This window comes from Jaculus jaculus, chromosome 7 (genome assembly GCF_020740685.1).
Source record: "Jaculus jaculus isolate mJacJac1 chromosome 7, mJacJac1.mat.Y.cur, whole genome shotgun sequence".
Taxonomy (NCBI): domain Eukaryota; kingdom Metazoa; phylum Chordata; class Mammalia; order Rodentia; family Dipodidae; genus Jaculus; species Jaculus jaculus.
Window position 1 is genome coordinate 147,525,960 of NC_059108.1, and position 12,598 is coordinate 147,538,557.

The window sequence follows — 12,598 nt, forward strand, 5'->3', positions numbered from 1 at the left end:
AGGCTGGGGGTAGCTCAAGGGGAAACAAGGCAACCCCAAGAAAAACAGCCTGGCAGTCACACCAGAGGTTCCCACCTAGCAATTTCTTTCTTTTTTTCTTTTCTTTTTTTTAGTTTTCCCAAGTAGGGTCTCACTCTGGCCCAGGCTGGCCTGGAATTCACTCTGTAGTCTCAGGGTGGCCTTGATCTCAGGGCAATCCTCCTACCTCTGCCTCCCCGAGGGCTGGGATTAAAGGCGTGCACCACCACGCCCGGCTATAGCAATTTCTCTCTTGGGTGTACATCCTGAAGAAATGGAAACACAGGTCCACTGGAAAGCATGCACACAAACGTCCCTAGCAATATTCACTTAGCCAAACAGCGAAGAACCTAATCCCTGCCAACTGGTTACACAAAACGTGGTGCAAACCGTGGAATACTGTTCAATTAGGAAAAAGCAGAAGCTGGGCATGGTGGCGCAGTCTTTAATCCCAGCCCTCTGGGAGGCACAGGTAGGTGGATCACCGTGAGTCCCAGACCACCTGAGACTACATAGTGAGTTCCATGTAAGCCTGGGCCAGAGGGAGACCCTACCTACCTCAAAAAAAAAAAAAAAAAGAAGCCGAGAAGGCGCCTGGTGTGGTGGTGCAGGCCTTTAATCCCAGCCCTTGGGGAGGCACAGGTAGGAGGATTACTGTGAGAGGCCAGCCTGAGACTTCATAGTGAGTTCTAGGTCAGCTTGGGTTAGAGCAAGACCCTACATTGAAAAAAAACAAAACAAAAACCAGAACAAAAAAACTGTAGTAGGGCTAGAGAGATAAGTTAAGGTGTATGTCTGTGTGTGTGTATGTATGTAATGAGAGTAAAAACTGAAGGGAGAAATCAGTTTTAAGTGGTAGTTAGAGGCTTCAGTACTCTCCTCAGTAATGGATAGAAAGAAGAGGTCAAATAGAAATAAGAGGCCAGGGGACTTTTACCACACAGTGAACCAACCAAACACTCCACTCAATAGTACCACATCCAGTTCTTCTCAGTGCGCACACAGGACATTTTCCGGCGTAAAATAGAGGGTAGGCCAGAAAATAAGACTCAGAAGCCAGGCATGGTGGTTCAGGCATGTAATCCCAGTTTCTCAGAAGTCAAAGACAGGAGGATTCAAGGCCATTCTGAGGCTGGGCAATTTACTAAAACCTTTTCTCAAAATGAAAGCAAAAACAGGGCTGCTGCATAGCTTGGTGGTAGAGCCTAGCATGTGCAAGGCTCTGCTTTTGTCCCCAGCACAGGAAGAAAAGAAATGGAGAGAGGGAAAGATGAAGGACAAAGAAAAGAAAAGATGGAAGAAGAATGAGAAAGAGTGGTGGCACACGCTTTTAATCCCAGCACTTGAGAGGCAGAGGTAGGAGGATTGCTATGAATTCGAGGCCACTCTGAGACTACACAGTGAGTTCCATGTCAGCCTGGGCTAAAGGGAGATCCTACCTCGAAAACCAAACCAAACCAAACCAAACCAAAAAAAAAAAAAAAAAAAAAAAATCAAAAAAACACTGCTCCCAGATGCTTCGGGAGGAAAAGGCCAATCCTTGAAGCAGGTATCTAAGGCCCTGCTGGGCTGTCTTTCTACACTCTGAGTCTCATCCCTCTGTTTTAGCTACTTTTCTCATGGCTATGACAAAATACTTAAATAAAGCCAGGCATGATGGCACATCCATTTAATCCCATCACTGGGGAGGCAGAGGTAGGAGTCTGAGGCCACCCTGAGACATTAGTGAATTCCAGGTCAGCTTGAGCTAGAGTGAGACCCTACCTAAAAAAAAAAATAAATAAATAAAAATAAAATAAAAAATAAAAAAAACTTAAATAAACGTGAATTCAGGAATGGAAGTAGAAAGAAGAGAGCTGCTTGCTTTCTCCCTTCCTCCCTGTTTGTTCAGCCTGGGCCCAGGCGGGAGGTAAGGGCCAAGGCTCTGAGAGCACCAGCAAACTGCTTTATCCACTGGCTGAGGCTTGGGCAGAGTAATCTCCAAAGTACCTCAGCCCAGATTCCAGGGTTTTGAGACTTTTGTTTTATTTTATTTTCCTTGTTTTTTCGAGGTAGGGTCTCACTGTAGCTCAGGCTGACCTGGAATTCACTATATAGTCTTAGGGTGGCCTTGAACTCAAGGCAGTCTTTCTACCTCTGCCACTTGAATGCCAGGATTAAAGGTGTACGCCACCATGCCCAGTTCTTTTTTTTTTTTTTTTGTTTTTCGAGGCAGGGTCTCCCTCGAGCTCAGGCTGACCTGGAATTCATTATGTAGTCTCAGGGTGGCCTTGAAATCACGGTGATCCTACCACCTCTGCCTCCCAAATGCTGGATTAAAGGCATGCGCCACCATGCCCAGCTTTTTGATAAATTTTTATTTTAACACTTTTTGTTTTTTTTTTTGAGGTAGGGTCTCACTTGAGCCCAGGTTGATTTGAAATTCATTATGTAGTCTCAGGGTGAACTTGAACTCACAGCAATCCTCCTACCTCTGCCTCCCTAGCACTGGGTTTACAGGCATGCACTACCATGCCCGACTATAGTCTGTTTTTTAAAAAATAAGTGAGCCGGGCGTGGTGGCGCACACCTTTAATCCCAGCACTCGGGAGGCAGAGGTAGGAGGATCGCCGTGAGTTCGAGGCCACCCTGAGACTACATAGTGAATTCCAGGTCAGCCTGAGCCAGAGTGAGACCCTGCCTCGAAAAAAACCAAAAAAAAAAAAAAAAAAAGTGGCCCATTTGCCACTTTTGTGTCTGGCTTTACATGGGTACTGGAGAATCAAATCCAATCTGTTGGGCTTTGCAAGCAAGCACCTTTAACTGCTGAGCCATCTCTCCAGCCTGGCAAAATATATATACATACATACATATGAGAAAGGGAGCAAATGGGTGCTGAGAATAAACTCTACTGACATGTGCGACTTTGTGTGTCTGGATCTAGGTGGGTACTGAGAAACTGAACCTAGGTTGGCAGGCTTTGCAAGCAAGTGCCTTTCACCAGTGAGCCATCTCCCAAGCTCTGTTTTATTAAAGGCACTTGACTCTGATTGCCCCACATTTCTTACCTACAGTCAACCTTTCCTCCAGGATTCCCCAGGGCCTTAGGTCAGAACTTCCTCCCCTGCCAAGACCCAAGCCACAAGCCACCAGGGACCTGGATTTGGTGATCCATCTTGTCCTTTGAAAATATACCTGGGGCTGGAGAGATGGCTTAGCGGTTAAGCGCTTGCCTGTGAAGCCTAAGGACCCTGGTTCGAGGCTCGGTTCCCCAGGTCCCACGTTAGCCAGATGCACAAGGGGCGCACGCATCTGGAGTTTGTTTGCAGAGGCTGGAAGCCCTGGCGCGCCCATTCTCTCTCTCTCTCTCTATCTGTCTTTCTCTCTGTGTCTGTCACTCTCAAATAAATGAATTAAAAATTAAAAAAAATATATATACATACATACATATATATATATATATATATATATATATATATATATATATATATATATATATATATATACCTGCTCCAAAATCAGGTTCCCAACAGAATGGCAAGAGGGATTTGGCCAAGCTGCGGCCGGCAGAAGGGTTTCATCGTCTTGGCTCATCCCAGTGCAAGGCCTGAGTTGGGATGGAGGGGGACACACAATTATTAATTGGCCACCTTGTCACTCCTCTGGCCTACAAACACACACACACACACAACATGTGCACCACATACACATGAACATGAATATACACATGAACCCCACACCACTTATGCAAAGGGTTTTTTTTTGTTTTTTTCAAGGTAGAGTCTCACTCTAGCACAGGCTGACTTGGAATTCACTACATAGTCTCAGTGGCCTTGAACTCAGGTGATCCTCCTACCTCTGCCTCTGAAGTGCTGGGATTAAAGGCATGTGCCACCACACCTGGCTTTTTTTTTTTTTTTTAAGCAGGGTCTCACTCTGACCTAGGATGATCTGAAACTCACTCTATAGCCCAGACTGGGCTCAAATTCAAGGCCATTCTCCTACTTCAGCCTCCTGAGTGCTGAGATTAAAGGTATGAACCACTATGCCCATTCTAAAAAATAAAAAAAATAATTTTTTTGTTTGTTGTTTGTTTTTTGTTTTTCGAGGCAGGGTCTCACTCTAGTCCAGGCTGGCCTGGAATTTACTATGTAGTCTCAAGGTGACTTTGAACTGGAAAATGGAATGTGAAAGTAATGGGATGATCCCTCTGCGCAATGCCGGTGTTTACTGTTACCTAAGGAATGGGATGATCCCTTTCTGCAATGTATCTCCTCCTTGTATCTCTTTGTTTCTAGATATCTTTGTGGTTACATAGCATACAATGTTTCTTGCCTCAGTTCCGCCTATGTGACCTGTGTAACCTTGTGACTTCTTGTAACAGTCCCCCTTGTTTAACAGTAGGTAATTTTGTGGTTTAACTCCCAATCCTCTTTTTACTATAAACATCATGTGGTTATTTCCAGTAAAAGCGGACACTGGCTGGGTGTGGTGTACGCCTTTAATCCCAGTATTTGGGAGGCCGAGGTAGGAGAATCAGCAGGAGTTCAAGGCCAGCCTGAGACTACATAATAAATAAGAATGGTCAGCCTAAACTAGAGTGAGACCCTACCTGGAAAAACCAAAAAATAAAAAAAAAGCTGACACTCCCAGTGGTTCAAAGCTGCATTCTGAGATCCTGAACTCTGGAATGCAGACGTGATGCACCTGCTTTCTTCTTTTTCTTTCTTTTTATCCAATAAAATCTGTGCCTCACAATCCATGAGTGGATGGTCTTACTTGTGCAACAGTGGAGGACCCCATAACAAACTCATGATGACCCTCCTACCTCTACCTCCCGAGTGCTGAGATTAAAGGAGTGAACCACCACGCCCAGCATTTAAGAAAAATAACTAAGCCACATGTGGTCGTGTACACCTTTAATACCAGCACTCAGGAGGCAGAGGTAAGAGGATAGCTGTGAGTTTGAGGCCAGACTAGGACGACACTGTGAGACCCTACCTCAAAAAAACAAACAAAAAAAACCAATTAGTCAGGTATTGTTGACACACGCCTTTAATCCCAGCACTGAGGAGGCAAGAGGTAGGTGGATCTCAGCGAGTTCGAGGCCACCATGAGATTACATACTGAATTCCAAGTCAGCCTGGGCTAGACAAACCTTACCTTGAAAAACCAAAACAGAAATGTCTATGAAGAACGGTAGACTGCCAGGGGAGGGAGCCATCCCACCCTGAGCCTATGGCTTTTCCCTACTCATCCCCTCGCAATATCCTGGGACTTCAGCATTTACTGTGTCCTCCAGGTGGAAACACCCACATTCCTTCCTGGAAACTGCCCTATGCTCCCTGGAGCAACTGCTCCTCCCTGGATCTGTTTTTCTGGAATGGAAGCCCAGCCCCTCAGGGCAGAAGCAACTTCTGTAGATTAGAGACCTTGGAAACATCACTGTTCCTTCCTTATTTTATTGTATTGATAGCTTCCATAATTGTAAACAATATCCCATGGTAATTCCCTCCCTCCCCCCACTATCCCCTTTGAAACTCCACTCTCCATCATATCTCCTCCCCTCTCAATCAGTCTCTCTTTTATTGTGACGTCATGATCTTTTCCTCCTCTTATGATGCTCTTGTGTAGGTCATAGATATCCAGGCCATTTTGTGTATGGAGGAGCAGGTTGTAAGGAGTGCTGTCCTGTGTGACCCTACCAGGTCACAAAAAAACAAACTATATATATAAAATTTGCAAGCAGAGATAGAAGAGGCACAGAGAAATAAGGCAAAGGCCTATTAGGAATAAAATAGTCCCTCTCCACCTGTGCACTCCCAATGCTCTCCAGAGATACATCCAACTTTCTGACTTTGTATTGTATGTTCATCCCCAGGCTTATAAATCACTTTTTTTGTTTGCTTGTTTTTCGAGGTAGAATCTTACTCTAGCCCAGACTGACATGGAATTCACTATGTAGTCTCAGGGTGTTCTCGAACTCATGGCGATCCTCCTACCTCTGCCTTCTGAGTGCTGGATTAAAGGTAAATCACATTCTTACACTGTTGCTATTTGTTTTGTCAGGTCCAGCCATTGCTGGTTAGCTTGCTCTTAGAGAAGATCAGTTTAGCCTTCTCACATCCTGCCACACTCACAGATACTCTCTCTCTGTTGCCTTTTATCATCAATGTGTATCAATTTTTTAAATATTTATTTGAGAGAGACAGAGAAAGTATGGTTTCACTAGGCCTTCTTGCAGCTATAAATGAACTCTAGATGCATGCACCATTTTGTGCATCTGACTTTACATGAGTAATGGGAAAATCAAACCCAGGCAGTGCAAGCAAGCACCTTTAAATACTGAGCAATCTCTCCTGTACCAATTGTCAGTTAAGCCAAAATTCAGGTGATTACATAAACATTGTATGCTACTGAATCAAGCAATAATGCATTATGGCTATATTTCCTTCTGGCCCATATTTTACTTTTTTTCCCCTAAAAGTTAGTAATTGCCTTTGTTTTTTGTTTGCTTAGTGTGGTAGGCTACTTCAAAATGGCTTCCAAAGATCCTGCTTCTTGGTATTCACACCCTTCTGTGGCCTCCTCTCTCTGAGAATAGAACTGTGACCACTGTGGTAAAAAGAACATGACAAGCTGGGCATGGTGGCACATGTCTTTAATCCCAACACTCAGGAGGCAGAGGTAGGAGGATCGCCATGAGTTCAAGGCCAGCCTGAAAGTACATAGTGAATTTCACATCAGCCTGGGCTACAGCCAGACCCTACTTCGGAAAAAAAAAAAAAAGGATAAAACAAAGTATATGACAAAGGTTATGGAATATATGTGATTATGTTGTAGAAGACTGTAGCCCATCTTGTTGGAGCTAGGAAGGAAAAATCTGCATTGTCGGAGGTGCCACAGGTGCTCTGTAGGACCCACAGGAAACTACTGGTCTATAGTTAACAAGAATTAGCCTTCTAGTGGCTGGAGAGATGGCTTAGCAGTTAACGTGCTTGACTGCAAAGCTGAAGGACCCAGGTTTGCTTCCCCATTGCCCACCTAAGTCTAATGCATGCCTCTAGAGTTGTTTCCCCAGCTGAAGGCCCTGACCTGCCCATTTTCTGCTTCTCTCTAATAAATAACTTTAAAAAAAAATTTTTTTTGAAAGAGAAAGAGGTATATATATAGAGAGAATGGGCATAACAGGGCCTCTAGCCACTGCAAACAAACTCCAGACATATGTGCCACCTTGCGCATCTGGTTTACGTGGATCCTGGGGAATCAAACCTGGGTCCTTTGGCTTTGCAGGCAAACGCCTCAACAGCTAAGCATCTTTCCAGCTGCTGCTTCTCCATTTCTATGGATCCAGCCAGTTTTCTATCTCCTAAAAAGTGTACTCTTACCCTCATCCAAGGTCATCTCTCCTCTTGTGTTTTTTCCTTTATTTATTAATTTTTTCACTAGCCCAGGCTGACCTGGAATTCTCTATATACTCTAAAACTGGCCATGAACACAAGGAGATCCTTCTACCTTTGCCTCCCCAGGGCTGGGATTAAAGGCGTGCGTCACCACGCCCATCTTATTTATCTTTTGCTAAGGATTCAGGAAGCTTCCAGAGGAAGTAGAGATTTGAACAAGGTTTATCCTTAATGTTTAGCCAATATCGTCCTTCCCCCTGCCGGGTCGTGGGCTGAGCCTCCTTCATCCGTCAGAGTTTAGTTTTCCTGCCCCTGCCCGCCCCCTCCTTTCAACCTCCAAGCTCCCTGGCGCACATCGGCCTCTGGCTGCTCCCTACAGACACCTCGGCAGCTTCCAGCAGAGATGCCCAGTCAACCGCGGGAATTCTGATGTACGTTCTCCAGCATGCTGGGCTTCCTCCTGCCTCTTGGTGCCGTCTCCTCCGCGCGCCTTCTCCTGCCGCCCTGCCTCCACTCACCTCCCTCCGTGACTCCCACTCACTCAGCCTGGGGCACCTTCCTGGGAACCTCCCTGTGTGGTACAGGGAGAACTTGGTATTTTGTCTTAGCTGGCCGGCTGCATCGCCAGCCTCTAACTGGATTGTACAGACTGCAAATGGGCCTGGTGCCCACATCTTCCCTTGTCCCCACAAAGCCATGCATAGGAGGAGGTACCGAAGTCATGTCGCGCGGTGAAGCAACAGTCTTTTCCTCCCAGGCTGGCAGAGGCCGGGAGGCCAGAGGGGTCTACTAAAATACGATCCTGCAACACCCCACCCAGGCTCCTTGGAGCTGCTGGGCTCGAGTCCAAAGGCCGCATATGGCCCACAATCCTCCTCGGGACCAGCCACTGCTCCCCTCCCCCATCATATGGTTTCTTCTCGGGAGCCTAAGAATCCGAGTCTCCAAGCCAAGGCTCCTGGCCCGCCGCCCCCACCCCTCCCTCACTAGTTCTGCCCAACACCCCCCACACACCCCGCCTGGTGCCTTCCCTGAGCACCATCATCTGGTTCAGGTCACACTTGGAATTGATGCAGTGTGGTCCCAGGTTCCCCCACAGGCCCTCACCCCACCGTACCAAGGGGCTGTGCCTGTACCCCAAGGCTACTTGAGACAGCTCCTGTTGTAGGAAGGGATGCAGAATGTAGGGATTTCAATGCCCCCTTTTAGCTGTGGCATTTAGAGTCTATGGTCCTAAGTCCAAAGCCGTGAGCTGACGGTCCAAGGTCAGGACAGGTCGCTGAGCCTAGGTGCTCTGGGACGCTCCCTTACCCCTCCCACGCCCTTGGAGGAGCGCCCCTCCTAAAGTGGCCCTGGATGCCTGTAGGGTCTTAGGGATCTGCGCCAAACTGATGGGGTCTTGCTGATGGACAAACCTATACCTGACGATGGGGGAGGGGTGGCTAGGGGACAGCACCCACCCACCTCCAGGGTGGACAGTGTTGTTCTGGAAAAACACTTTTTGTTGTTGTTTGTTTGTTTTATCTTTCGAGGTAGGGTCTCACGCTACCTCAGGCTGACCTGAAACTCACTATGGAGTGTCAGGGTGGCCTCAAACTCACGGCGATCCTCCTACCTCTGCCTCCCGAGTGCTGGGATTAAAGGCGTGCGCCACCACGCGCGGCTCAACCACCACGTTTTTATGGAAAGAAGGGAGCAGTGGAAGCGGACAAGGAATCCCTGAGGGGGTACGCAGAAAAGGGGGCGCGGCCCTTAGCTCCCCAAGAAGTGCAGCACTGAAAAGCTCTCAGGCCACCGCGGCCAGTGTCTACAGTGGTGGGGAAAACAAGGCATGGCTACGGGCATGGCTCCGCGGCCGCCTGGGGGTCCCGCCCAGGCTGCGCGCAGGGGAGGTGGAGAAAGACCGTCCAGCGTTCTAACTGCCCCAAGGCAATCGCAAAGGGCCCAGTGGGGCTGATGGTGAGTGAGTCACTGAGAGGGCTTCCGGGATGAGAGAGCCCAGCCGAGTCATAGGGGTGGAGTGGGAGAGGCTCGCACAGGAAAGAGTTCTGGAAGTCAGGACACTGGTTAAAATACGGCCCTGAGCCGGGCACGATGACGCATACCTTTAAATCCGCCACTCGGGAGGCAAAGGTAGGAGGGTGGCCATGAGTTCAGGACCAGCTTGAGACCACATAGTGAATGCCAGGTCAGTCTGGGCTACAGAGAGATCCTACCTCGAACTACCCGGCCCCCAAATGAAAACCACACTGCCCCGACCTTACTTGCCCTCTGTAAAACTTGTTTGCAGTCCTCTCCCCACAAGGCAAGGGGTGTGTGTGTGTGTGTGTGTGTGTGTGTGTGTGTACAACAGCCTGGATGCAAAAAGCAGGGTTTGAAAAGCAATTGGATCTTAAAAGGCTGGGACAGGGTTCACAGTGCCCGGCTTGGTGTCACCCTAGGGTAGGGGCGCAGGATGGCCGCGGAGCCCGATGCTGTGCTGTTGGGCCAAGGGAGGCGCAGTTGCGCGCGGACCCGCAGGCGGTTCTGAGTTCAAATCCCACCCAGTGTGCCACACCCTTGGCCGCTAAAGTGAAGGTCACACTGTCCCCAAACGTGTGCGGTGAGCGCCTGCGTGGCAGGGACGTGGGCAAGCGCAGCCGGGGTCCCTATGGTGACGTCCAGGGGTTGCGGGGTGTCTCCGGCCCAGGCCCGTGGTGTGTTAGCAGGTCGGCAGCGGTGCCGCGGGAACCTGAGCCGAGCCGCCGCTCCGGGATGCCTGCACATCCCCAGTGCTGCCGCGCGGGGCCTCCCGGGCCGCGGTCCAGGGGTGCCTGCGGGCGGGAATGTCACTGTCACCAGCGGGCGGGGTTTAGTGGGCACTGGTCCAGGATGGGGAGCACCGCGCAGACCGGGAAGGTCAGCGGGGCCTGGAGGCTGGAACCTCCCTCCTGCGCCGGCCCCCTCCCCCCCAGTGAGATCTGAGCAGGGGATGAGAAAGATCCGGAGAGGAATGGATGACGGTTTAGGAAGAGCAGCAGTATGGCAAGGGCCCTGCACAGAGGCAGAGGGAGGGAAGGCCAGCGGGAACAGGCCGCGGGGTGCTTTCTGGGCACACCTGCTCAGGGTAGTGGGGCGTGGCTGTGCTTCTGGGAGTTCAGCGGTCCGGGGGCGCGGCAGGAGGTGGTCTCCTGTTTGCAGCGCTGGGGATTGAGCCATGGCCCCCCCACACTGTCAGCCAGAGCTCTCCCGTCACCCCACACTCTCAGCTTAGCTACTAGACGGCCGCAGAGGGTGGAGGGCAGAGAGAGTCGTGTGGTAAGAGGACAGGCCTGTGGCCTCGCTGGTTTTGGGAAGAATCCAGGCTTACTCTTGGAGAGCACTGGGTTCTTATCTCTCCCTGCAGAGCCTCCCTCTGCTCACTTCCTTTCTTGCATCTGTTTCCTCCCCAAGGAGAAGAAGAGAGGGACAGGGTAATCAGGAATGCCACCCAAGCCTCCCGTTTTGGATGAGGCCCGGTGGGCTCCCTGGAAGAGGAAGTGCCTGACCGTGGGGCCCTGTTGCTCTGTGAAGGGTGATGGCTCTCAGGCTGAAGGCAGAGGTTGGGGCAAGGAGTCGGGCAAACAGGTTGGACTAGTTGACAGGGGCCCCACCTCAGGGTGGGACTCCTGACTTGCCTCGACTTGGGAGGGACATCTGGGTACTAGCCTAGGTGGGGTCTCTGGGCACTAATCCACTGAGAGCATAGTGTGGTCATACACACAGCTGTGACCAGGCCAAGCCCCCATCAACTGGTCACCCAAACAGAAACCTCTGCACCAGGGTGTCGAGCCCCCTGCAGCCCCTTGCCTTGCCTTGCCTTTCCCTCTCCCCTCCCCTGCTCCTGCACCCCTCCACACTTCAGGCCACCTCCCCATTTATTTTTAGTTTGCTTTTCTGAGGTAGGAACTCACTCTAGCTCAGGCTGACCTGGAATTCACTATGTAGTCTCAGGGTGGCCTCGAACTCATGGCGATCCTCCTGCCTCTGCATCCGGAGTGCTGGGATTAAAGGCACCACCACGCCTCGGTGTTTTTTTTTTTTTAATTATTTACTCAATTATTTACTTTAATTATTTTATTTAATTTTATTTAATTACTTTAATTATTCACTCAAGCGAGAAATTGCAGAAGACACTAGAAAGTGGAGAAACATCCCTTGTTCCTGGCTTGGAAGAATCAATATCGTGAAAATGGCAATCTTACCTAAAGCAATCTACACATTTAATGCAATCCCTATCAAAATTCCAAAGGCTTTCTTCATGGAAATAGAAAAAACAATCCAAAAATTCATTTGGAATCATAAAAAACCTCGAATATCTAAAATAATACTGAGCAACAAAAAAGAGGCTGGTGGTATCACCATACCTGATTTTAACCTATACTACAGAGCCATAGTAACAAAAACAGCATGGTACTGGCACAAAAACAGACATGTAGATCAGTGGAACAGAATAGAGGACCCAGATGTAAGCCCAAGTAGCTATAGCCACCTGATATTCGATAAAAATGCCAAAAATACTCATTGGAGAAGAGACAGCCTCTTCAGCAAATGGTGTTTTGAAAACTGGATAAATATCTGCAGAAGGATGAAAATAGATTCTTCTCTCTCGCCATGCACAAGAATTAAGTCCAAATGGATTAAAGACCTTAACATCAGACCGGAAACTTTGAAACTGCTAGAGGAAAAAGTAGGGGAAACCCTCCAACATATTGGTCTTGGCAAAGACTTTCTAAATACAACCCCAATTGCTCAGGCAATAAAACCACAGATTAACCACTGGGACCTAATGAAATTACAAAGATTTTGCACCGCAAAGGACACAGTGAAAAAAGCAAAGAGGCAACCTACAGAATGGGAAAAAATCTTCGCCAGCTACATATCTGATAAAGGATTAATATCTAGGATATACAAAGAACTCAAAAAGTTAACTAATAAGGAATCAAACAGGCCAATCAAAAAATGGGCTAAGGAGCTAAATAGAGAGTTCTCAAAGGAAGAAATACGAATGGCATATAAGCACCTAAAAAAATGTTCTACGTCACTAGTCATCAGGGAAATGCAGATTAAAACTACATTGAGATTCCATCTCACTCCTGTCAGATTGGCCACCATCATGAAAACAAATGATCATAAATGTTGGTGGGGATGTGGAAAAAAAGGAACCCTTCTGCACTGCT